The sequence below is a fragment of the Arvicanthis niloticus genome, chromosome 13 (assembly GCF_011762505.2).
Source record: "Arvicanthis niloticus isolate mArvNil1 chromosome 13, mArvNil1.pat.X, whole genome shotgun sequence".
Lineage (NCBI taxonomy): Eukaryota > Metazoa > Chordata > Mammalia > Rodentia > Muridae > Arvicanthis > Arvicanthis niloticus.
This window is the reverse complement of record NC_047670.1, coordinates 21,727,815-21,754,875: the sequence shown is the minus strand read 5'-3', so window position 1 is coordinate 21,754,875 and position 27,061 is coordinate 21,727,815. Positions and strand designations below refer to the sequence as shown.

Below are 27,061 nucleotides of genomic sequence, written 5' to 3'. Positions count from 1 at the left end.
GCGGCGATTTTTGGGAAGGGTTTTGTCCTCAATGAGATTCATGTGAGTCTTTTTAAATGCTCACTTCTCCATCACTTGTGTGAAGGGTGAAGGCAGATGGAAGCCTCCAGAAAGATTTCAGAGAACTCGACTTTAGTGTGTGTATATTTCTGGACTTCTGTCTTCCCGTCTTACTGGAGGGGGGCGGGGGGCGGTGGCTAAGCCAAATGCCTTTTTGAGCCAGGCACAATGAAGTTTTCTGTAGGGACGTAAACATAAACTGCACGACACAGGCATAGCGTTGAAGTAGTAGCTCAGGGCCCTTCGACAACAGCTCTTTGTTAGCACCTGATGAGAGTCAGTTGTCTGACCACCAATTTGGTCTTTTACGCTGATAGAATTTGTCGTGAGGCTCAGAGACCTTGACTCTGTTCTTCCGGGCTATAAACGTCTCTGGTGTGATCAGGACTTTGGCCCTGCAGCTAGTTTTGGAGGTATCAATGTTGTTGCTGTTATTGTTGATGATGATGACATTTTAAGGGGCATTGAGCTTTCCTCCTGAGCTGAAGCGCTTGGCCTATTGCAGAGCAAAGCATCAGATCACACGGGATGTGCGACTTTTGAAGAACCAGTGTTTTTTTTTTATTGTTGCTATAAAGAACACATATATCCACCCCCAGATTTTTTCTGTGTCATTTCTGACATTTGAGGAATATTTCTTTTTTTCTTTTTGTCAGAAAGTACTACATATAAAACATGATGGAGAAACTCCTCCTCAAAAGCTGGGAGTTTCATGTTGCCACCCAACTTTGAAAAGTGACTCTCCATCTCTTCTCACCTCTTCCAACAGTGGCCTTTCTCCACGCCATTATTATATTTTCAGGTGTTGCTTGGTAGACATGGCATTATTATTATTATTAATTATTATTATATTGTGGTCTGCAGTGTTTGGAGAAGCTATGTCCACTTTTAAAAACTGCAATTGTAATAATCAATTTTGTTGAAAATGCCAAAGCACATAAAGTTTGCAAAATACAGAAGATCCTAAAACTCGTCAGCACACTTTTGGCTATTACATGACTTACTAATTCGGTGGTGGACTTCTGATTCACACTGCTGGCCCCTGTGCTTAAGTGGAGAATTAAGGGCATTGTCTGAGATGCAGAGATGCTGCTGGATGGAAAAGGGCGTCACAGCACTCCTGCGGCCAGGGGCGATACTGCATGCATTGATTTACCCTGTAGGGCTATCTCCCAGGCTGTCTGTCTGCTTGTGCTTTTCTTCTTGGGTATCTGAATCGCATCCTCTTTTGTTTCAGAGCTTGCTTTAGCAAAATCTCTTGCAGCAATTGGCATCTCCAGTCCCAAGCTCTGACATTCAAAAAACCCCACTTAGAAAGTGTGTGCAGTAACGTGGGCCAAAGCAACCTTGTCATTTCCTAAAGTTTGAAGGCTTTCATGTACATGGTGATTGGTATGGCTGTTTCAGAAAATGTCTATCAAAGTATGTTTCTGGCTTTCACTTCGTTAACAGATGTCTCTTCCTGAATCCCAAGTTTATGCCTGAAATAACTACAGTTTTTAAAGTGACCATACTATCTGTGCCAACAAAGGGTGCACTGTGTTTTTAATTAAAAGTGGAACTACTTAAAGGACTGGCTAGACAGCACAGGGTCATAGTAGCTTTTCTGCCCTGCAAGGAAGCTTAAGGGAGTGTATTGTGAGCATATTGAAATGAATAGAGATCTAACTCAAGTTGTGTGAATTGTCCCTCCTCACAAACTTAAGCTGCTTTTAATTGATCTCATGTCCACTGATTGATCCTACACCAATTGTTGTGCATGCCAAACAATTGGCTTTTCCAAAGGAGATTGATTTAAATTAAGGTTTGGTGGTGTTGGCTTTTTTTTTTTTTGTGAGTGCCGGACTACCAGCCAAATTGTGTCAATAGTGACAGTTGACATGCGAGAGCCTCTTGTGGTACCAACATTTCCCCTTGCTCCTTTGTTTTGCCTAGTGGCAGTTAAATATTACCTTCTAGGAAAAAAGTGATTACTACTTAAAGAAAAAAAAGGTGTTGTAGCATAAAAGATGAGTTATTTCCTTAGCTTTGTGCTCTGATGCAGGCAGGCAGCAATGGCACCAGGATTGGTTAGGCTTGCCCCTGGGACCTGACTTTCTTTTTTTCTTTTTGTATTCCATCTGCAAATAATCAAACCTTCACTGTGGCATATTCTCCTTTGGCATTATGTTTAGTCTGCTCCATGATCTCAGATACTCCTTAATATCATTTTCTTAATGAAATAAAATCCTTGGCAGAGATCGGATCATTTAGTCAGTTAAAATCAATTGCATCCAGTCAGAAATAGAGAGCAAATGTATCCTTTAGCCCCACGTTTTATTCCAAAGATAGCCAGAGGATTGAGAAAATAAAATTTCAACTTAGTGAAGTTTGGGGCAAAACTATCTCATGAAGACCATGATAAACTGTGACTGGGTTTTTCTCCCTTTATTTCATAAACGTGCATCGAATGGTCCCTAATAGAGCCCAGCTGAAACAATTTTATTAGGCACGAACACAGTGCTAAGAATGCGTATCTTTGTAGAGGGGACATGCGTACTGATATTTGGGGAGGCTGATTGGCAACTCATGCTTTGTCTGCATAGTGACTGCTCATATTTGTCAGCCCCTTTCACTGACTAAGCAGTCCCTACTAGCTACTGTTAACCACCGTTCACTCTGTCTAGGGTCCTTGTGACTTAACTGTATTCTTAAATGTTTTTTTTTAAAGTTTCATTTGCTTACTTTATGGAGTGATCATAAGCCATATTTTTGAGCTGAATTACCAAAAATGTAAAATGTAACTTTATTATGGTCTCATAGAATTTCCCAGGTTTGGACTAATCTTCAACCACTTCCATTCTTCGGATCAGCTGGGTCATGGAAGAGTCAGGAGTGCACATAGAGAAGAGGCCACTTGAGGAAGCTCTTGAAAGCCCCCAGGCTTAGGGACCTGTAACTGATGTGGCTGATGGGTGTGGCACTCCAAGCGCTGTTGCTTGTAACCGTTTCTCTCAGAAGCTTCCACCACTCTTCCATCCATAAACTCTTGTGCTCACAAAATTACTTTTGGCTTCTTCTACAAAGATGGATTGTTTATCACAAAATAGTGTGGCCGTGTTTCTGGCAGCTGAGGTTGGAGAAAAAGATAAACAGTTTCTCTTTAACTGCATAGAGCTAAATTAATTTGTTTGGCATTTATAGTTTAATGAAGAGATTTAAAGGTATTTGTTTTCTGTAAGCACTTTTTAATAATGGCTTATCGCTTCCAGTATCCTATCAAAAACACAAGCTAGCACATGGAACACTTTAACCTACACTTAAAAGCTTCAAAATACATTTTGTATGTATGCTTGCTTCTTTTTAAGTTCCAAAGTAGTTCAGAAAAGTTGATGTGCTGTTTAACTTTCAACATAAACATGTTCTTTCTTTTCTTTTCTTCACTCCTCCCCCCCCCCCCCCCCCAATTCCCTATCCCCATTGGCTGCTTTTGCTTCCAGCATAATTGCATCAGTTTTTCTGGCCAGTGCTTTAACCAGTACAAGGAGGTCAGGAGATTGCTGAGCTCAGACCAACATCTTTTTTGCCACTGACATTTGGAAGGGATTCAGACTAGGTGACGTTCTCCTAGCCTTCCATTTAATTCTGGCTTACTTTATCTGGTCTTCAAACAAAGCCCGAGTAGCATCCAATATTGCAGCAATCACAAGTTGGAAATGACACTTCTCATTACTTAATGTAAACCTACCTCCTGATTTATTCAGGAACTGGCCAGTTCATAGATTATCCAGGCTACTTATTCTTTTTTTTTTTTTTTAATTTTATTCCAACTGACTGCCTTTAACTCTCTTTTCCTCTTTTTGGATAGAGTCGCTCTTATCCCCCCAAGTCCAGGAAACAGATGACAGACAAATCGTTTGCTATAATGCTTGACCTGTTAATCTCTGTGGAAAAAACAGTGCTAAGCTTTGGGATGATGAAGTTTAAATTTTTGGTACTTTTCAGGATGTCTTTTAGGGTCATTATCCTGCCCTCTTCTTACCCAGAGCAAATCATGGACAAATCAAGGGAAGGGCCATATTATCGTTTCAGCTGAAACAAATGTGCCAGATGATAATCACGGTCTTAAAACAGCACGCTCGAGAGCGCACACACACACACACACACACACACACACACACGTATGCATGTATCATAATGAAGGTGTCTATATATGCATATTTTCTCGTGTGACGAGAGTACAGTAGAAAACATTTTAGAATGGAGATTTAGCTTTTTAGAACTAAAATGATTTTTTTACTCATTTTTTCCCTTGTCTTTCATTTCCTTTTGTTTTTCTCTTAGGATGTAAAGATCAGGACCATTGTAGGGTGATGAGATGAAGGCCTTCATTGCAAGGCCTGTGTCACCTCTGTTCTCTCCTCTGGGACCTTTCTTCTCTTCAGACTTATTAGGTATTCTGCAGTGCTGCTAACCCAAAGTTTTGATTTGAGTCATTTTTTTAGTCAACATACACAATAAAGTACTTTGTTCTGGCCTTTCCACACATATATGTCATTATACTTTGTTCATCTTGAATATCTCTCTCTCTGACCTTTCCCTTCATATCCTGTCTTGCTGGCCACCTACTTTTTCTCATAAGTTACCACTCTGTCACAGGTCACATGTATTCCTTTGCTTTCTCTTGTTCAGTCACCTCCTTTGTTATAATCACTGTCCAATCTTTTCCTCCTCCTTTCATTTCCTTCTCCAGCTTGCTATGCTTGGTCATCTTGGGGGCATCATTCACTTTGCAGTTGGTTAAAGGCTGGCTTCTAATTCCATCCTCTTTCTGAAAGGATTTTCTATTCAAAATTATTGTTCTTCACCTTTATAGTAGTTTTATTTAACAGCAAAACAGAGGTTGGTTGATGAAGAGGTTATCTTTTAAAAATAATTTTATAATAGGCTAGGGAGTGGTGATTCATGTCTTTAATCCCAGCACTCCAGAGGCTGAGACAGTCAGATGTTTGTGAGTTCAAGGACTGCAGAGCTAGTTCAAGGACAGTCAGGGCTACACAAAGAAACCCTGTCCCATAAAACTAACCAGTCAAACAACCAACCACAACTAACCAAACCAATCAAACAGTAATTTTATAATATAATTTTATGTGTATGTATGGGTGTTTTGCTTACATGTATGTTTGTGTACTGCATATGTTACTGGTGCCTAGGACCTGGTGACCAGGAATGCAGATCCCCTGAGACTGAGTTACAAACAGTTATAAACTGCCATGTAGGTGCTGGGAATTGAACCCTGGTCCCCTGGAAAAGCAGCCAGTACTCTTAGCCACTGAGTCATCTTGCCAGTCTAGAAAAAAGTTTTCTTGATGGCCATTTGTACTCTGTTTTCCTGGTGACATCACTTTGACCCTCCATTACTCTTCCCTCAGGAGATAACCTTTTTTTTTTTTTTTTTTCCAATGTGGGCTTCTTCCTTTATCCGATGACGCCACAATGTAGGTTTTGGTTCCAGTTTTCTATACATTCCTATATGTTGGTTCTTAAGACAATAGGTGAGACCTCTTATTTACCTTTATTCTCTTTATCTTCCTTCCATATGTTTTCTTCAACTCTTGCTTCCAGAACCAGTCTTAACTTTAGTTCTCAGGATTTCGTTGTAGGCTTCGGATTACAGCACACTCTGATTTCTCAACAACTGCTGATACTTGGATAGATGTTTTATGTAAACTTGGGCTTGACAACTTATTTCCTCCTCATGGCTCTCCCCTGGATTTGTGCCTTTGCTTGAGTTCCTGTTTTCCAGTCATGGGGTTTCTGTTTGTTAAAACTGTGAGCTTTGCTCTTGTCTGACATTTCTTTTGCTGTCTAACAATTGTATCAGTTCATTACAGTTGAAGCTGTCCTTTATTGTAGAATAATGCCTTAGATATATTTATGTTTCATGAATGTATCTTTTCCGTTTCCAAGCATATTTCCTATCTTGGACCTCATAGCCTCCTTATCACCAGCACTATGTTGTCTACACTCCAGCCCTTTAGAACACTGCCATGTGCACCATTTGCAGCCACAGATGTACTCATATTATTTGCTCATAAACCTCAAACACTCTAGCCTACATCCTACCCACAAAGTCAATATCAGCATCTCTTATGTGGTAGTCAGAATTCTTACCTTCTGATTGAAGTATGTTCCTAACTTCCTCCCAGCCTCCCAAAACATTGTATAAACTCCATCAGCTATGTCACTTGCTTTACTGAAAGTGCTAGGTTAGCAGGTTACAATACCACTGCTTCTGGTTGGCCTTCCTGGAAATACCCCCTCCTCTTTTCTGAGGCCCAGTGACATTATACCTATTTAATTTCTTAGCTTTTCATGATATTCCTCAATGGATCTTATTTTTGTCTTTATTCTGGTTATCTTTCAGTGTTCGTTATCCTATCTCAAACTTCTGTAGATAAACAATACCTATAGCATTGTCATCTTGATAATCCTTGTTGTTACCAACAGAGTCTTTCTCTACACAAATGGGAGTTAAACAAATATATATTGAATAGATTTCATTGTCTTTCCCTAGGAAATTTTGGTGACTTAAAATTTACAGTGTTTTACACATATTTCAAGTTTTAATGTTTAACTGCCAATTGTATTCTCATTGTTTACTGTGGATGTCTAAGATCATCCACAGCCAGCACACACTGTAAGTTTGAAATTCTCAGTATGTCAGCTCATGTATGGGGATCCAAGAGCCTACTTATCATTTAAATGATAGTTTGATTGTTTCTTCCATGGCTTTTGACTTGGGGACAGGGTAGGGAAACTCCTGGGGCAGGCATGCCTATGTTTCTAAAAATACCTCTTTAGAGAAAGGGGCAACAATGGACTTGTATATACTGGATATTTTATTCATTTGAATGAAGAAATTACCAAGGAGGACAGGGAGGCAGAAGGTCTTTTCCACATGCGCCTCTCATCTCACCTCTGTCACCCTCTTCTGTGCCACAGCCAGTATAATTTATCTACAGCCCAAATCCAGGTACTCACCAGACACCAAGAAACTGATGTCACTGGCATATATACTGATCACCCCTCTGCTGAATCCACTTAACTACAGTCTGAGGAACAAGGAGATGAAAAAGGCTGTATTGAAGTTATGGCAAAGAAAAGTGGCTTTACACACAACTTTATTTGATGAGGAACTTGTTGGTTTTTCTTTTTCTTTTCTTTTTTCTTTCTTTCTTTCTTTCTTTCTTTCTTTCTTTCTTTCTTTCTTTCTTTCTTTCTTTCTTTCTTTCTTTCTTTCTTTCTTTTTTCGAGACAGGGTTTATCTGTATAGCCCTGGCTGTCCTGGAACTCACTCTGTAGACCAGGCTGGCCTCGAACTCAGAAATCCTCCTGCCTCTGCCTCCCAAGTGCTGGGATTAAAGGTGTGCGCCACCACTACCCAGCATGGTTTTTGTTGTCTATGAATTTTGAAGGTGGTGAAAACAGTACATTTTTGGTTAGAGTATGTTTTCTTTCTTTATATTTCCGTGTTTTAAAACATATCACATTAATCTTCATTTTTAATACTTAATTGTTTATAAGAGGTATATGCTTCTGAAACAATTCAGTTTATTGATCTACTTTCTGTTATTGACATACAGATCATTGCTATAGCATTGCCACTAAGAGGATGTTTCAATAAGCATCTAGTTCCTTATTTAAAAAAAGATATGCACTTTCTTAAAAGGCATTTATACTAATACACTAGATAAATTAGTGCAAGAAACATTTAATCCTTATTTTAATACTTGTAACTTTGATATAATACATTCATAAAATCATAGCACTTAGAGACCCAGGTATGTATGAAAAGTATCTATGAAAGTCAAATTCCTTCACAGATGTGAAGAGGCTACGTGGAGTGTGATTACGTAGTTCCTTTTAGAATCCTAGCATTTCATTGCTGTGTGGAGTTACGCTTGCTTGATAAGGAAAATGGGCTGCTTTAATAAAATAATAGGTGAATTTTAAAGTGAATTGTTAAGACCTGCATGGGTATAACTAGATGCCAACGTTTCTGAATTAATCAGCATATTTTTATACAAATATTTTCAAAAAAAAAAATAAATTGTAATTTTGATCCAAAAGGTTTGGAGACTACAGACTCAAAATTAGTCTCAAAATGTCTTATATCTCATAATTATACTAATAAAGAACTGAGATTAAGTACCTGAAAGTAAAGGTTGGAGTAATTAAGAGACCATAAATATGTTGTAGTAAAAACTTGCATAATTGGTAAGTTTTCACCAATCTGATACATGAATCATAGCAACTTCTTATTTCTATTACTTTAAGAACCAGAACATGTAACCATGAACATGTGTATATAGTTGTGTTTGCATTTGTCTTTACACATAGATTTCTAGTGGCATATATTTATGGACATGCACACCTTATAATCAGAATAATCAATAAAGAGAAGGGAAACCTATTAAAATATCTTTTACTAATTTACTCTAAAATGTAGCGGAACAAATTAGAGATAGCTTTTCTTATGTTTTTATTTGAGGAAAACATTTATAACTTACCTGAAGTCACTCTATTTTAATGATATATTGATAGAAGATATACTTGTTAAGGAGACTTTTTCTTGCTCACCACGTTTCCATTGAGCAGAAGTGATAAATTTGGGGTTCAGGAGAGGGGCAACAGCTTTTGGGTGCTTCCTGAAATGAAAAACATAACTTGTTTCCTTTGGGAGCAGGGAGGGCAATCTAGATTTAGGCCTTTCCATAAAGTGTCCAAGAGGTGCAAGCTTCAGTTCTTCCCTTTAATAGTTTGAGAAATGTTGGTTAATCGAATAGTGGAGAACAGGATATCTAATGGCTGCATCCAAGCGATGCAAATTTTGTTTTCTAAAAGCTTTTATTCCTGTGTGTGGTTTGATTCATTCACTAGGACACATCTACCATAACGCCACATCAGAAGCCATAGCAAATGATTACTTTGGCATAGTCCCTTTCCTCAAAGATAATAGATTGCCTTTCTAGTAGCAAAGATCTCCTTAAGAGAACACACCTTTTCCAAAGCACCCTTTTTCACCCATCTCCATAAAGACAATGCCTCACATTGTCTTTAAAATTGGAATTTGTCCTGTGTGTGTGTGTGTGCCTCATGGAAAGATCTGGTTCCTATTCCAGGGATATGAGGTACTCATGATGCTGTCAAATCTCCACGGTCTTTAGCTATGCACACATGTTAATTTGTGTGTTAGTTGCCTTACTGTCTTGTGTCAGCTTCTGGTATACAAAAAGCAAGGCTTAAAGAAGGCTGTTCCTTCCTGAGGAAGCAACATGGAAACCATCACAGTTAACACATTTGGATTTAAAAAATAATGATAATTGATAATTCTACATAAATCTAGAGAGATTATAAAATATAGTAAATGTAAAAGAATATGTTAAAACCTCAAATGATCTAATTTCACCCCAGTAACAAGGTATATCTATCTACCTATTATATCTACAGAGATAGTTATAGTGATATAAAGTTCTAATTTTCAGCCAGCAATTTGGAGCACCAGGTATGACAATATGAGCAGATGCATCAAACTCTCAGTCTACAAAATGCTTAGAGCCAGTGTTTGTTACTCTTGTTCTGGGATGATGTGCTTATACTAGATCCAAACTTTTGCATCAGTACAATACATGATTTTTGTACCACAGTGGCTTTTGTCCTCTACCTGTTGCTAAGAAAATACAACTTGTGAATCAACCACCTCAGCAATTAAGATGTATAGACCAATAGAGGGCACACTCTGCATTCTTTTCCTGCTTGGTTCCTGAGGTTCTGCAGGATTTGCACCTCTTTGCTCAGCTTTCTCCACTGATAATGTGATCATCTATATGCCTTTTGATAGAGGAATGAAAGCAGCAAGTACTTCAGCTTTAACTCTTCCCAAGCACCTTTGTCTTGGGGTCTTCATCCTCTCTCCAGAAACCAGCCTTACAGTTGTAATGCCCGTGGCATGGATATTAAAATTGGAATTTGTCCTGGTCTGCAGTTAAACACCAGCTTCTATACCCTCTTAGAGAAATGTTAATTTAAAATTATTATTTAAATGTTTTCCATTAAAGTTTATGCTTAAAAGTTTAAGTTGTTGATAAAATTTGGAGTTGCCTAAAGGATTCGAAATTCACAATTCCCTTTAATCTTTATAGATGGATCTAGTGTACATGCACAATTACCCTTCACATTTTAGTGCTTGAAAATAGTCATCTAATCTTACATGAAAATATAAAATTTACCTTTTTCAAAATTCATAGTTTCCCCATCTTCTGTAATAAAATGTAAGTCAGGGTTTAAACTCTGTTACTTCATTATTCTTCTCCTCACATATTCTGACACACCTTTCTGGTACTCAAAGCTGGCCTGTAATGTACAAGGATTTATGTTAGTGTTAACTTGCACAGTAGCTACCCCCACCTCGTTTTTGACAAGACTCTGAAGCCCAACTTTGCTTTGTCCCATTGGGATGTCCTATCTGCTCTCTCCATGAGAATTAATTGAATCACAGTGCACTATGTATCCTGTGATCAAATGGCACATCCCATATATACCCCGCAAAATTGATCCCTTTGAGATAACTATGCTTATTGTTCTTAGCTATTCCATAGGTATTCATGGTCATTGAATGCCCTGCTCTGTCTCAGACATGCTTGCCAAAGGTACAGTTAACTGGAAGAATTTTGGTCAAGGCTCCCAGTTTGCATACCTAAGTAGGCCTAAATGAAGCAGTCTTGCTTTTTTAGTGTGTGTGTGTGTGTGCATGTGTGTGTATGTGTGTGAGTTATAGATAAATGATTGTGAAAAAATTAAACTAATTTTTGGCACTTTTTTCTTGATGTTTTAAAGGTGCCTTCTCTCTTACATATGTATCACCTCTCTTTGTATGAGCATGTAAGGGTCAGGCTTATAGGTACTGTGAAGGGGGCTCTTAGGTGCTAGTTCTGGGCTATGATAGGAGAAGATGGTAGAAAACAGCTTAAGTTAGATGAATGGAATGAACAAACTTGCTCAAATTTTCTATTTCTTCAAGGACTTCAGTACCTACCTAATGATGGAGAATTATTCTTCCTGTAGCTTTTCTTTTACTTGATATCTGTTGCTACCCACCTTCTCCAGCATAGCATGGTGGAGAAACATTGCTGGGGTCAGGGGACCACCTAACTAGGACAAAACCCCACCGATGTCTGTAAAGTAGACATTTGACAGTTCCCCAAAATCAATATGACTCTTGACTGAATCGTGCCAATTAAAAACAACCCTTTCCTTTCCTTTAAGACATGCTATCTGAAAATTGATAGAAAGCTTGAAAGTGACTCCTTGTAGATTGGACTTCAGTGTGATTTACTTGCTCCTTTATGTAAAAGTCCTCTGTGACTACTAAGGGTGACCTCAACCTGTGCACCAAACCCTCGAATTTGGCTAAATCAGAGAGAAAAGTTTGAAGCAATGGAGCAGGTAGTTAGTCCTAGGAGAAAAATGCAGAGACAAGATGATCATCTCCCCTTGTATAAGGCTCATCAAGTGGGAAGAGAATTTGAATTCTTCTACTCTTTTGAGTTAATGTGACATTAAAGTTACATTAGGTGTACAGAGGAAGATGAATGTTGGTATTTAGAAAACTATTAAACAAAATAGAAAACTACCCATTAATTAAAGAGACACTTTAACATGCCGACTTTAGAATTTGCACATGGGCTATTCCTATTTGTACTCTTTATATAAAGTTCTTGTGAGACTAATTGTTTTGAGAATTGTATACACGAGTACTCTATTTACATTATTTCTACCCTTCCCTTTCTTTCTGTAAGTTCTTTGACGTCCTCACTCTTGCTTCAATTCCTGACTTCTCCTTCTTTGATTGTTGCATATATGTGCGTGTGTGTAGGTATAACAGCCTGGTGAGATTATTTAGTGTTGCCGCATGTGCATTTGTCTAGGGCAGATAGATCACTTGGGATTCAGTAATCCAATCAGGAGGCCTTACCCTGAAGAAGAGTAATTCTCCTCCCAGAAGCCGTTAATTGCCTTGTGGCTCCTCCTCTAGGGGTGGGGCCTTCTGAGATGTCCCACATCTACATTAGTGAGTCAGCTGGTGGTGGTATTGTGTAGGTCTTGTTCTTTTTAGGCTTCAGTGAACTTTTAAAAATGCACAGAAAGGTAGATGGGTAGAGTAGCACACAAGTCTTCATATCTATCATGAAAATTAAACAGTAACGAGTTCCCCATGCCAAATGTTGGGTCATTTTGCTTCTGTTTGTTAAAATGGTATAAAGCAAATACCAGGTTTGTGCTGTCTTATGCTGTGCATTTCTGAAAGCATTTCTTATAAATATGAGTAGGTTTTCTCCAGGATGTAATGTCATTCAGGTATCTAACAAAATTTTTATTTGGCAATACCAATTATTAACCAAATATAGTAGATTGCTTCAATTATTTCAGTTCTTTTTGTATAGCTGACACTCATGAATCAACATTAAAGAAAACCTACTACCCACCAATTCATTTGGTTGGATGCCCTTAAAGATTCTCTTAAATAAATTGTTATCATTTTAATGCCTATCAATTGTGATGGTTAATCTTGATTGTCAACTTGACATTGTAGGGGAGATATTTAGAAAATGGTGCCCGATCCGGCTTGTTCCTGGGCAGCCACCATGTTTCCGCTGCTTCTTGGCTCTGACCAGGGCTCTGGCTAGCTAGATGGCGCAGGCCCTGGCACCCACAAGATGCCAGCATTAGGGGATGGCTCTGCCAATCCACCCTGCTGCATCCATAAAGCTCGGCTGACTCCCAGACAATATCTGCCATCCTCGTAGTACCAGGTAGAAATGAGACTCTTAAAGCTTAATGATTATCTAAAGGATTTATATATTTAGAAATGCTCAACTAACAAGATGCCCACACAATTAGAGTTGTTACCCAATATCTAACCTTTTGATAGAAGTTGCTACCCAGGACAGCTTTCGATTCATCCATCTTCCTCCATAGTCAAGAGGCTCCTCCTTCTCTTCTCCCCTCCCCTTCCTCTTTTTCTCCCCTCCTCTTCCTCTCTTCTCCCAGCTCTACCTCCTCTTCTACTGCCTAATCATCAAACTCCACTGTGAATACAATGTAGCAGAAAAAATATCCTGCTACAGACATACCTAAGAAGAGGAACCATCAGTTGAGTGATTGTCCCCTTCCACTCCCTCTTCCTCCCTTTCTCCTTTCTTCCTCTTTCCCTCCCTTCCCCCCTCTCCTCCCCCTCTGCGTGTGTGTGTGTGTGTGTGTGTGTGTGTGTGTGTGTGTGTGTGCTTGTGCCATTGAGTTAATTCTACATAAAGGTCAGTTTTCCATGGAATGTTTAACCTTTGGCATTTGGCAACTTGCTCCTTTTTGTGGTTCATTTAACTTCTTCCTTTATCTTCCACAAGTTTGGCCAACTGAGATTTTTTTTTTTTCTTTTCTTTTCTGGAAACCTTGATTTGATTCAGGTTCACTCTTCTAGCTAGGATACTTCCCAAGGATTGCTGTGAGGTTCATGATACTTTACACCAGAGGGCACAGCACACAGTCTTGGGATACTAAGAAATGGGTTCTGTGGTACCAGCTGGCTTGATCCCTTCATTGTCAGGGTCCCATTAGCCTTTCATCTGATGCTCTCTCCTATTGATGATCCTTCTCTGAGTCATCGGTTTCATTAGAGGTTGCAAAATAGCGCGGCTTAAACAAATTCTTTCTACATTTATTAGCTGAAATTCTATTAACAACTGTTTCTTTTCAATCATAGATATTTTGTTGTGTAACACAGGTCTCATAGCAAAAGTAAGCAAAACAGACAAACAAAACCAAACCCCAAGTAAAACAAAACAGAAACCCTAGGTCTCCATTAGCTACTAAAATTTCACACTAAAGAGTTGATCTGCATGACCCAAGACAATGAGTTGATTTTTTTTTCACTCCAGGAAAATCAAATGCTTTTGCTTGTGTCAGACCACTGCTTGTCAGATGGGGCAGCTTCTGTCTCCTGGAACAGTCTTGTAGAACAGCATCTAAAATGTTTTGGGCAGTGCCAATGGGAGGTAATTTTTAGCGTTCTGCAAACCTGAATTTTGTTCGCCATCTTCTGGGGACCTGTTAACAGCTTTTAGAGAAGCCTCTGAGTGAGCAAGCGGCTTTCGTTCAGCCTAGTGTACTCTGAGGCTCATTAAATAAATAAATTAGAAAAAAAAAACCCAAACAAAACAACCCCCAAACAAATATAAGAAAATAAAACACCCCAAAACACTTGGTGCAACTTTAACACCCTATGGAAAGTTTAAAGAGAAGGCAAAGGAACATCTTTGATATTAATTTTATGTTTAGAATACAAATAATGCCACCTGAGAGGAATTCGTTTCCTCAGAGCTTGACCCCCATGGCAGTTAGCCACTTAGAAACTGTGCCAGTAACCCATCCATGGCTGATTTTCTGCTAGGTAAGACTCACCCTGTAGACTTACAGAGAAAAATGCTTATGATTTTATCTTTAGTGGTAGATGGACAGATTGTAAACAAAACAAAACAACCCCCCCCCCCAAGACTAAGAACAAAATCTCAGAAACAATAACTCCCTCAAACAAAAAACAATAATAATGATAAAAATACCCCTTCTTGATAGAACTCTTTATCTGGCTAAAAACTGAACTCACTACTGTTACCCAAGTTATCACTGGCATAGAATTGTTTTTCTACCTAACAGTTACATTCACATTTCTTTCTTATTGGGAAGATTAAGCGAAGGAACTTTTTGTAAGTTATGAATATATATTGTGAAAATTATGCTGTATGTAGATCATAAGAACTCTGTTTCCAGAGAAATACAACACTGCTGGTAGGATCTCCTTGTCCAGAAAGCGCCTTCATGGTGCATTTTGAAAAAGGTTACAGGGGATTGAACCCAGAGCCTTAGGCCCCCTGGAGAGGCTCTGCATCACTGAGCTACATTCTAGGCTGTGTAGCACTTAAAAAAAAAAAAGCAAAATAGCAAAAAAAAATATATAGAATTAGGAATGCATAAAGGTTCTTAGTAAAAGAAAAAATAAAATCTTTTTCTTTAATCTATCCAGTATTTTTACAGCAAATAAACAAATGGCATTTCATAATTGAGTATAAAGACACAAATTACTCTTACAAACCTTTAAACATTGTTTCCTGAAAGTTGTTTTTGTAATAAACTTTCTACTTTGTCAGGATGTTTAGGTGTTTGGTCTTTGGAAAAAATGAGAGGTTTTTATACTTGCATTTATGTAATGAGTTGGCTTTCACAAATGTAGTTTATAAAATGAATATGACTCCCAAATTCATTAATTATTAAAAGGCAAATAGATGCCTCTACTATGAGAAAACCAAACTGTCAGTAAGTTTTCCGCCAAGCAGTGATTGATCACTGTTAACACTTTGGATTGTTTCATTTTAGTTTTTTTTTTTTTTTCTCTGATATAGCATAAAATTCAGAAAAAAGGTTATCAGAGGCATGTGTTCTGAACTATTCTAACAATTTGTAATGTCTGCACCATAGAACACTCACAATGAAAATTTAAAATCTGTTTCTTATTGGGTAGTTAATGCTGAAAATTGTCACTTAAGAGTTTATTTTTAATTATGTGTGTGGATGTGGATGTGAGTCCAGGTGCCTAAGGAAGCCAGAAGAGGGCATTGACTCCCCTAGAGGGGCAGTTACAGGGGAGTGTGTAAGACCCCATCCATGGGCTGATGTGCTAGGGACCCAAGTCTGTTCTGTGGAAGCTCAAGAGGCAGTCTTAAGCATTGAGCTGTTAAGTCTTAAACATTTCTAGCTCTAATACTGAAAACTTTAAATCACTGAAGTGCTTAGTTAAAATGCTGCTATTAATGAATGAATATCCTATGCATTTTCACAGTTTTTTTTCTTACATATAATTGACAGAATGGATACTGTAATATATTATAACAATTACATTTATTGGCCACTTTATGTATGCCAAGCATACTTTCTTCTTTCATTCTGTTTTGGTTTGTGATGCTGGGATTGAACTCAGGTATGCTAGGCAAGTTCTCCACCACCAACCTATTCTTCATCTCCTTGAAACATAGTTCTTAAGTTTGTGTGTTATTTAGTCATCCAAAATCCTCTTGACAGGCTTTATTTTCCATTTCCAGATGAAGCATCAGAGGCACCAGTAAGTGAATGTTATTTCCAAAGTCACAGAGTTGGAAGTGGCAGACTAGAGGTTTGGTCTAGGGATCTGGGCTCAGCTGTGGCCTTCAAGCTGGAGATGTGAGGCTATGGAGTTTACTGCCACCAGGTTTCTGGAACATTGTAATCTTTGTGATTCTTTATGTAAGAATGATGGATGTATTGCTTTGGATCTTTGATAATGTTTTATTTTCATTTTTTGTTTTTTAAAATAAATGTCTGGCTTGAATCTATCCCCACTGAAAACAAATTCATCTACTTCCCTTTAACCCAAGTAGCATATATTTAAATAGGAACACAAGACTTTCTCTCCTCTTGTACTGTGGCTCCAAATAAGGTTACATGTTAATCCTGTGGCTTAAATCATACTCCTTAGTTTTTCAGTAATGCATATGCCCTGCTCTAGTATCAGTCATGTTACTTTCCTCTAAAATTGTGGCCGTTTGTAGGTCACCTTAGAGCTGTCTTCTTCCCAACCCTCACCAGGAGCCTTCCAACTCATCCTGTGCTCTCTTCTCCACGCGACATTCAGAGTGATGGTTATAATACAAGTCAGAGTATTAGGTTCTCCAATGCCCAAAGGATTGTGTCCGTTATATCCCAAATAAATCTCAATCTCCTTACCCAATCTGGAAGACAAAGTAGTGACTTGAGCCATATCTCTGCCTCTCCGTTGATGACCTCTCCGTTGTCATCTTAATCTGGCCTCTCCTTTCTGTCTTCAAACACTCGAGTTGTGTTTTTGTGTCAAGACTGTGGACTGTTGAGACATGTGTCTTAGTAACGGAAAAGGATTGAAAGTAGCATTTTTTTCTTCCTTATGTTTTCTGTAGTAAACTCTCAGGGCCAGAACAAGGCACAAACAAGGCACAAATGTATATGCTCTTCCATGCCTGTGATGAGGACTCTTTGGACTTTATACCCTGAGAGAGTTTCACTCTTCTTCCTATACTCTCAGCTTCATTATGTTGAGTCCACTGTTTATTTCTCAACCATTCTTGAATTTTCTCTAAGTTCTTGTAATAGAGAACACCACGCATTCATTGATTTCATTTTTCCTTTTTGTTCCATTACTAGATAGTGTTTCCCAAAATCCTTTGGGATGGTACATAAATTTTGATTTTTGTAATGATGTATTCTACTCCCATGAGTGGCCTTAGTCCTTTTCGGGAGCCACTCAATGATGCTGTATCCCTCTTCACTTTATTTATTGAGGCAGGAGCCCCTCTTTTGTTCAAAACAGTGGTGTTTAAATCCTCCTTAAGAAAGGGAATTCAAGGGAAACAGAGTCAATATTTAAGATTAGTTAAATGTGAATCACAACAACAATTAACAAAATAAGCCCAACAGTGATAAGTTCACTTAGCCAACTTGTCTTAGTCCCTGCCTCCCATGTGCTGGGATTATATGTGGCTATCACATCTGCACCTGCTTGGCTTTTTAATGTGGATGCTGGGGATCTGAACTCTGGTCCTCATGCTTGTTCGGCATGTGATTTATCCACTGAGCCATCTCTCCAGCACTCTTCTTTACACTGTTCCATCCCATGTCTTATGTTAGTCTTATGTTATAGCTTTAACAAGACCTTTATGACCTCAGGTCTTGTACCAGATCTTTGACCACATCCTCAATTCATTTGTTAATTTTTCCATGCATTTCTAATTTAATTGATGAGGACTTTGGCAAAGAATCTGTTTTATATATTTTCTCTGAATCATTTAACATCTGTTAGGACCCATAAGAAGAAGCAGCCAACTTTGATAAAGAATCGTTGTCTTTGTGCCACAACCTGTCCTGCTTGATGGAGGCACACATCCCCATTTTAATTATACTAAATGTATAGTCTTGATTTAGACACCACCCTATTCGATCCAATTCCATTTTCTGTTCTCACTCTCAATTTAGTGACCTCCAATGGCATGCTGTTTAGATGGTTTTGTATCGATGGAATCCTTTTCTCATTTCTCTTCTTGTTTTTTTCCCCCACTCACATTTTTTTACTTAACTTTTTACTTTATACGCATTTGTGTGTGGGGTGTCAGATCCCATGCAACTGGAGTTACACACAGTTGTGAGCTGCCAAATGGGTGCTGGGAATTGAACCTAGATCCTGTGGAAGAGTAGCCATTGTTCTTATCTGCTGAGACATCTCTCCAGCCCCCTTAGAATCCCAGTTTAACATTCACATGAGCTTTCATTGGTCTGTTTACATTTTCAGTTGTTTTTCTGTTTCTTTGTCAAATGTGTTGGTGGTAGAAGGAGATGTTGGGGGGACTGGGAAAGATCTTGTTTATGGCTTAGGCAGCTCTGTACAACTCTTGTGCATATCCTTACCAGAGAGTTGAGTTTTATAGGATCAACTATATTTGATTATTACTTTTGATGCCTTTGAGGCATTTTGATGTTGCCATGACTGTAACTACTCTCCCAGGAAGAAATCTAAAGGTTCAGTCCAGTTTTAGTGAACCCAGGACTCCTTGCTCTGGGTGAACATAGATAACTTGCCCTTTCTGGTCTTAGATAAATGATGCTCTGTTCTCTTCTCAGTGCTGAGATGGATGATAAGATGCAGCCACACTGTTAGGTACAGCCAGATCTCAGGTCCTGCTTAACTTTGACTTGGTAGGGGTTGTAGTTTTCCCCAGAGGCTTTATTATATATGTTTGCAACAGAATTGCTTTGCTTTCATCATTACAAATGGAGTTTTTATTAATGCTGCCTTGTCTCCATTAGGTTCTAATGAAAAAAGGCCCTTCATATTCAATTTTTTGTTGAACTAGAAATAACCATAGGCATAGATTGGAAAACAAAATACCCACATACATGTAGCTTAGAATAAATAATTTAACATCTTAACACATTTGCTCCATCAACTTATATCTACTTATTGAGCATTTAGTTGGTAAATTTACAGGTATGTAGAGTGGGTCTTCTGAAATAATCTTCCAATGAGATGTATTTAATTCTCACAAAACTCCTTTACAGGTGATTGTTACTATAACCCACCATTATTAATACCAACAAGTCCGGAATCTTATGACAGCAAATATTGCAGTATCTGTGGACTTGTAACTAAAAAGCATCTTATTTTCCCTAAAAGGCTCTTCTGAGGCTATGGAAAGAGTGTTTGAAAATGCAACAGATACAAAGCATATATAAAAGAGGTTATGGAAGATGTTAGATATGTCCCAGTATTGACTCACTGCAGTGTAAACAGAACAGTGAGCTTCCTAATGTCTTTTCAGTCCCCAGGGATATGGAACTATGTGTATAAAAGGAAAAACTGCTTTAAAGTAATTCTGAGCTTGGGATGGGAGAGTGGGGAGAACTTTGTGTCCTTCCTAAATGTTGGGGTTTTAATCAGGGACAGTGATGTCTAAGTTACTTGTCATGAAAGCATTTCATTCTGGAAGGCCAAGAGTCCAGGTAAATGAAAAAAAATATTTTAAATGTTGGAAACTTAAGAAACAAACACATAATTTTTAACACATTTCTGTTTCTGGCATAGACTTTTCTGTAACTTTGCTGAGACTTTGTCACTTTCTCTTATTTCTAGCTAGAATTTTCATGCTCTTGTCTGCTTCATGTGATACAGAGTGAGCAGGCGTGGAGAGGTTCCTTCTGGCCCCCGACCCCCAACAATCTTGCTGGAATTTGCTTTCTTATGGTTTCTTGTGATTTTCTTCACAAAACTGTATGAAGTATATAATGAGAGGCATTCTAGGCAGAAGCTGCATATCCCCAGAAAGTTGCCTGGTTCTCTAGGCCTTAGTTTTTCCCATCTGTTAAGGGGGTGTTAATAGTACCTACCTACTTAGGGTAATCAAAAGAACTAGATAGTAATATTCTGCTTAATGTGGTACTTGATAACAGGTACATGGTATGTTTCAGATTTTCTACAAAATTAAGAATCTGACAATAAAGGTCCCTTGTCCTAAAACAAAAACAAACCCCCCAAAACCTTATTGTGCTAATCTTTTACCTTGTCCCATGACCTGGAGTGAACCTTGTAATTCCTAAATAGAAACAAGTGATACCCGGGCCTCTTCTTTCTTTTTCCATTACAGTTGGATAAGAAAGAATGGGCTGTAAAGAGCATCTGTGGGGGTGATCACACTTCTTCATTATCAGATAAGAGAGACCCTTTGCTGGTAACAACAAGACACACACTTCCCAGAGTTCCCGTCAGTATACTTGACCTGGACTCTGAGATAAGAGCAATTGGGAGGTTGCGACCTCCCCCAGTAGATAGGCACAGCCCCCGGTGGAGGGATGGGGCCACCCACCCATCTCAAAGTTTTTAACCTAGAAATGTTCCTGTCCAAAGAAAGAACAGGGACACAAAGTGGAACAGAGACTGAAGGAAGGGCCAACCAGGGACTGCCCCACCTAGGGATCCATCTCGTCTACAGATACTAAACCCAACACTGTTGCCCTGGTCAAGAGGCTCTTGCTGACAGGAACCTAGTGTGGTGGTTCCTTGGGAGGTCCAGCCAGCAACTGACCAATGCAGTTGTGGGTGCTTGGAGCCAACCATCAGACTGTGCTCAGGGAACCTGGTAGGGGAGATGGCAGAAAGACTGGAAAAGCAGAGGGGGATTGCAACCCCATTGGGAGGACAACATAGGCTAGCCTGATCTAGTTCTCCCAGAATCTAGATCACCAACCAAGGAGTGTGGCTGGAGGGATCCATGGCTCCAGAGACATATGTAGCAGAGGATGGCCCTCCTGACGGCAATGGGAGGTGGGGAGGCACTTGGTCCCGGGGAGGTTTGATGCCCCAGCATAGGGGGATGCTGGAGTAGTGAGGAAGGAGAGGGTGGGTAAGTGGGGGAGCACCCTCATACAGGCACAAAGGGGAAGAGGGCATATATGGGATGGAGGTTGGTGGAGGGGGTAACCGGGAACTGGGATATTGAGATGTAAACAAAGGGAATGATTAATTAAAACAACAGGGCAATGGGGAAATGCAATGAAATATTTGAAATACAATTAATTGTAAGCCTGGAATGGTATTTCTGGCCACACCTCCTAATACTTCATAGTCCAGGATAATGTCCATGAGTTTCATGAGGTGCAGTGGAAGAGCGGGGAGGCGATGCTGCCAAATCCTACTATACTTCTCTGAGGCAACTGCTGAGGAGGAAGTGACTGTGGTCACTAAACCCTACTGACCACTCGACCTTGTCTCATGGTGCTCCTGTCTGCTTGTGACTCACAGTAGCTATGGACTCCATCTTTGCTCCACCCTTCAACCCTTCAACTCTCCTTGAACTTAATTATATTTTTTGGATCTGGAAACAACCACTATCTTTGGAAACAATAAAGATTTCTTTAGATGGTTGGTTAATGGCCTAGTATTGTCATGCAAGTTGAATAGTTTGCTTGCTTGCTTGCTTACTATTTATTTATTTATTTATTTATTTATTCATTCATTTATTTATAGGAATATATGGTGAATTGTCCTTACCAGTTGTTGGGAGAAAAATTTCGTAGAGTAAATATTTAGTTCTTGTACATGTTATGTGTATTTTGATGGGATCGTGTCAGGATTCTGGGTGTTACTTGAATAAATTATGGTCTTGACATATGCTTTGCTCAGACTCGGGGGCCCAAGAGCAGTGTTCTGCAAACAATTCTTAAGGCTTATGGTACCCAATTTTAATCTGAACGCTAATCTGGCCACATAGGATATGGCTGTTCCTTTCCAATGTGTTTTGTTTAAAACTGGTCACTGACTATTTTGACCACGAGTCTCTTTCGTTTCCCCAACCTGCCTCAAGCCATGTCCACATCCTGGTGATTTCTTCTGCCACTTGAACACACCATTTTTCTTCCTTTCTAATCTTCTAAATAGTGTTAAAGATGTACTTAATGTTTCATGCTGTATATGGTGTGAGAAAAATCTATAATTGATCTTGATTTGGATGTTTTGCAAGGCAATGAAATCCCAGGATTCAATAATCCAAGATAAATGATAGCACATTTCATCTTTGCATTTGCGAACTCTTATTATGCCGTTCTTCAAATGTATAAACATTTTCTTTTCATAAAGCCATAGGCCTAAATTATGGCTGCTCATTAACAAATGGTTTCCATACTCTGAAACATGTGTGGGCAAGCCTTTTATTTGGGCAGAAACTGCCTTGATTTGCATTTTCTGGGATAGAGCTGGGATTTATATATTGAACTATACCTGTTCTTTTCTTTGGCCCTTAGGAGATAAGAGGTGTTTGTTACATATTTACACAATGATTCATCATTTACTTAAATAGAGATGGTGAAGTGAAGGGAGAGAAGATGTATGGAGCTGTGTTTTCTATTACACAGTTTAATTTCAACCATGTATGTGGATGGAGATATCTATCTATCTATCTATCTATCTATCAATCATCTATCTATCTATCTGTTTATCTAATCACCTGGAGTTTGACTGCATGGCTGTCTGGATACAGTCAGCAGTTAGCAAATTATTCATGTTTTCCCTGCAACTTATTTATGACAATGGAGGAAAAACATGTTAGTGTTTAAGACTATATGTCAGGATAACATATACAGACAAAATGGCTAGCTTTTGATATCTAGAACAAATGAACAGCATCATTCAGATAACAGCATTGCAATTACATATGGGTCAGACTATTCTGCCTCACTGCCCTGAAACTGTATTACTTGTAAGTCTTGGTATTTATAAAGTGAATAAAATAGCTTGATGATCTTAAATATATCATGTTATATAATAAAGGGAGAAAGAAATTCATATTTGTTTAGATTTTGAGCCCATTTCTAGTACATGGGCTTTGCAACCAAAATATTAATGTTATGTCTTCTAGAATCATAGTCTTTCTTTGTGTGGTCGATTACTAAATATATCTTGCTTTCTCTTTGGGCTGAAGGATGAGTGACTTCTTATCATCACTCATGCACCCAGTTAAAATTTCAGTGTACAATGTCTTGGGACAGGTCAGCTTCTTGTGGGACTTGTATTCACAGAACACAGAGCTGTTGAGTCTCCACTGGGGATCAGGCTTATGTTGAAAATAGTTATTCTTTGTAAGTCAGTAAACATATTTCTTTAGTTTTGTTTATTCTTTTAAAGTGGAAAAGGAGGTGTTTTTTTCTTTCTTTCTTTTTTTTTTTCTTTAAAACTCTTGGCTGTTAACACAATGTTTTGCACAAATGACTCCTTCATTTCACTTTCCCTTGAGTATTCTGCCCCACAGAGACATCTTTCCTTCCCAGTCCCTGGCTGGAATAGCTGTCACCAGGCTGTAGAGCGTTCACATTCCATAGCTTCTTGCCTGGCTATCGTTGTCGTAAAGTTCAGCCAAGTTGTCACGGGTTTCTCTTTAATTTTCTTTCAAATTAAACATGGAATGAGAGAATGTTGGCGTGCTTCAGAAGCAGAGGTGCTAAGACTATGTTCTGGGTGTTTTCCAAGATGTGTAATTTTCCTCCTCAAAATACATTAGTAAAATGTCTAGCCAAAGACAGCCATCCTCCTGTAGCAGTTTACCAAGAGAGTGATCTAAACTATTAGATGCAACTTCAGAAACCGATTTTTGTTTTGTTTCTCAGTATGAAGCAAATAGTCTTTGTTTGGCAGTGTTTCACAGACAAAGCACCCTCACCTGGCAAGGCTGCAGGGGCCGCTGGGGCCTTCGGTCCTTTGGCACTCTTGCTATTTCACACTAGGCTTTTTCCTCTCTCTAAAGCTCTTTACCAAAAAGAAGGCAGCGTTTTAAGTGGCAAAACATTAACCTTACATATAAACAGAGGAAGCATTTTAATCCAAACAAACTTCCAGCTACAAATTGAGTATACTTAGCCTTAAGGTTTAAAAGCTCTGTTTGTCAAGGTCTTTTTTGTTACTTAATTGCTCTTACTGCCCTCCCTCGCTGACTGGCTGCAGCAGGCTGTTTTCACTTTCCTCAGCCTCTAGGCCAGGATCATTCCCACCGTTTAGTGGCAGCCCTTTGTAGTTGCTGTGGATGCTGAAGCTTATAGATAAGGGGTTGAGGCGGGTCAGGCATGTGAGGCGGTAGCTCCTCCTCCAGCTGTCCTGAGTTGAAACCAGCAATTCCTCAGTTCCGTGATACCACTGGTCTGCCTGCTTCCTGGTTGCCTTCCTCTGCCTCTTATTGTTGGGGAGTCAGAAAGCTTGTCCTCACGAACTTCCACTGACCAGCCCTTCCACTCAGCTTCTCCTTCCTCTTTGCCTCTGGGCATCTGAAGAAAGTCATGTGAGCTACAAATTGCTTCAGTTTTTGTACCGGCTTCAGGCATAGTCTTGCCTTTAAGTGCTTAATGAGTCCACAGGCTAGGCAAATGCTCTACCACTGAGTGTGTTATTTTCTAAACCTTTACTGCAGTTGCTAGACAAATGATTCACTCATTCTCTCTGTCTCTCCCCTCTCCCCTCTCTCCCCTCTCTCCCCCCTCTCCTCCCCTCTCCCCCACTCTCCCCTCTCCTCCCCTCTCCCCTCTCCTCCACTCTCCCCTCTCCTCCACTCTCCCCTCTCCTCTTCTATCCTCTCCCCTCTCCTCTTCTCTCCTCTCCCCTCCTCCCTTCCCCTTCCCTCCCTGTCCTCCTCGCTTCTCTTCTCCTTTCTTCTCTTTGTCTTTCACAGGTATTTCCTCCTTTCCTTTCTAATAAGCAAATATCAAAACTTAGAACACAGGTGGTGCTGGAGACAATTTTCAATTTGACTTACATATTTGTATTATGAGGGACGAATAAGTAAAATAGTACTGGGAGGGGGATTGGTTTTTTTCAGTCAAAACATGAAGAAAATGTATCTCCTGTGAAGGTATTTGGTTGTAGGAGGCTATTACATGTTTTATTGCCCTGTGCACATATGTGTATCTTTATTAGCCTTGACAGTGTAAGTGTATTTTCCATGTCAGATTTGGTGTGTGTGTCTGCGCGCGGTGTTGCTGGTCTATGTATGGGATGGTATACTTGCCTATGCCTGTAAAGGCTGGAGGTTGACTTCGAGTATCTTCTGTTTCTATTTTCATCTGAGTATTTCTATTGAACTTCAAGCTCAGTGACTGGGCTAGGCTCGCTGGTCACTGAGTGATCACCAGCAATCCCAATATGACCTTTTCGTAGGTTTGACCCCAATCTATACACAGCAATAATCTTCTGTTTTGTTACTGCCACTGTGGCTCAATCCTGTGACTGGGCCTATTTAGTCATTATTCCAATAAAGAAGAGAAAGCAGATATTACAGTCTTTCACTTAAATTTGTGATCAAGGTACACATAAAGGATAACCTCTATATCCATTACAAAGGTACAACATTTTGAAATGATCCTGCAGGGGCTTCCTTTCATTTTTGCTCCTCTATATCAATTATGCAGAAAGCTCACCTAACATTTTCATATGCAGATGTAATGTACTTTTGTCATATTCATCCCATCTGTCCTCTCCTGTCTCCTCCAGCCATGTCTATAGATCCCATTCTTTCTCAGCTAATTAACTTATAGTATCATTTGTATGTGTGTGTGTGTGCATTGTAATTTCTTAGGTTTTCTTATGATATTTTGTGTAAAGGATTATTTATAAGAGCATAACCTTCATCCCAATGGTTACACTACTGATAAATATGGCTCTTTCCCCCCAGCAACTACTATTAATATTTTAGAGCAAATCTAGTATGTATTTATCCTAACATGCTGAATTATTCATTTATAAAGTGTTCATTTTTAACAATGCATTGTCACATTTATCGAAAGTAATAACTGCTCAGTATCACTGAATACTTTATTGCCCAGTTCCCAAGATTATCTAAAAATGCTGTATTTGTATTTTGTTTAATTGAATCAACATCTGGTTAGGAAAAGGATGCCTTAGAGACACAAAGAACACTTTAGTTTTGATGTAGTTAGAGGATGTGAGGAGGGAATGAGAGAGAGAGAGAGAGAGAGAGAGAGAGAGAGAGAGAGAGAGAATGAATATGAGAATTTCACATCCTTACTGAATTTCTTAAGTATTTCTATGGAAGGAACTAATACTTTCAGTCTTTCTGAGCACTCTGAACTATCCCCTCCCCCAGTCCTGGAGAAGGAGCAATCTGAAGCACTTTTTAAACAATGTAACCCACAGCTTCCAGTTTAAGGACTGATTGCTTTTCACATTGCATTTCATGTCTGCACAGATGCCATGATTTCATGTTCCAAAGTTAGTCCTGCAATTACTGTTTTGATTGCTCTTAGAAAAAAAAAGCACACAAAGCATATAGTGACTCAGCAAAAGGTATTGTCGGTGAGCTGGGATTTTTAGCTTTCCAGATAGGATGGAATGGCATAAAGAATGCGCGCTCTGTGTTGCCTTTTTAGAAAGGGATAGACTCATGCCTTCCACCTGTTCCCAAGCACATCACAGAAGCACAGACCACCGTCTTTTCTTCACTTCTTGTTTATATTTTTTTCTTCTTAAAATAGTGATATAGTATACATGTGAGTTGCAAATATCTACATCTGCCACCTCCTGTTCTTGACGAGGTCCCTCTTAGCTGAGACTGACTGTGAACTCTTGTGGCTAATGCTTGCCCTGAGTTTTGGATCCTGTTGCCCCCACATCTTGAGTTCTGGGGTTACAGGCGTGCACTGCCACAGCAGGTCTTATGTAGTGCTGGGAATGGAATCCGGAACCTTGATTGTTATTGTTTGACTCAGCTTCATCATCACTCCATGAGCTATGATTAATAAGCAGTAAGCCATTAGCTCCCCTGTGCTCACAAAGACCTACAAAGACATATATTTTCTT

At 39.2% G+C, this 27,061-nt stretch overlaps 1 protein-coding gene across 3 annotated transcripts in view; it reads left to right on the top strand.

The window, feature by feature from the left end:
* The window catches only part of Rspo2 (R-spondin 2), a 134,849-nt gene that overhangs the window by 1,865 nt on the left and 105,923 nt on the right, over positions 1–27,061 (top strand). The window lies entirely within an intron of this gene.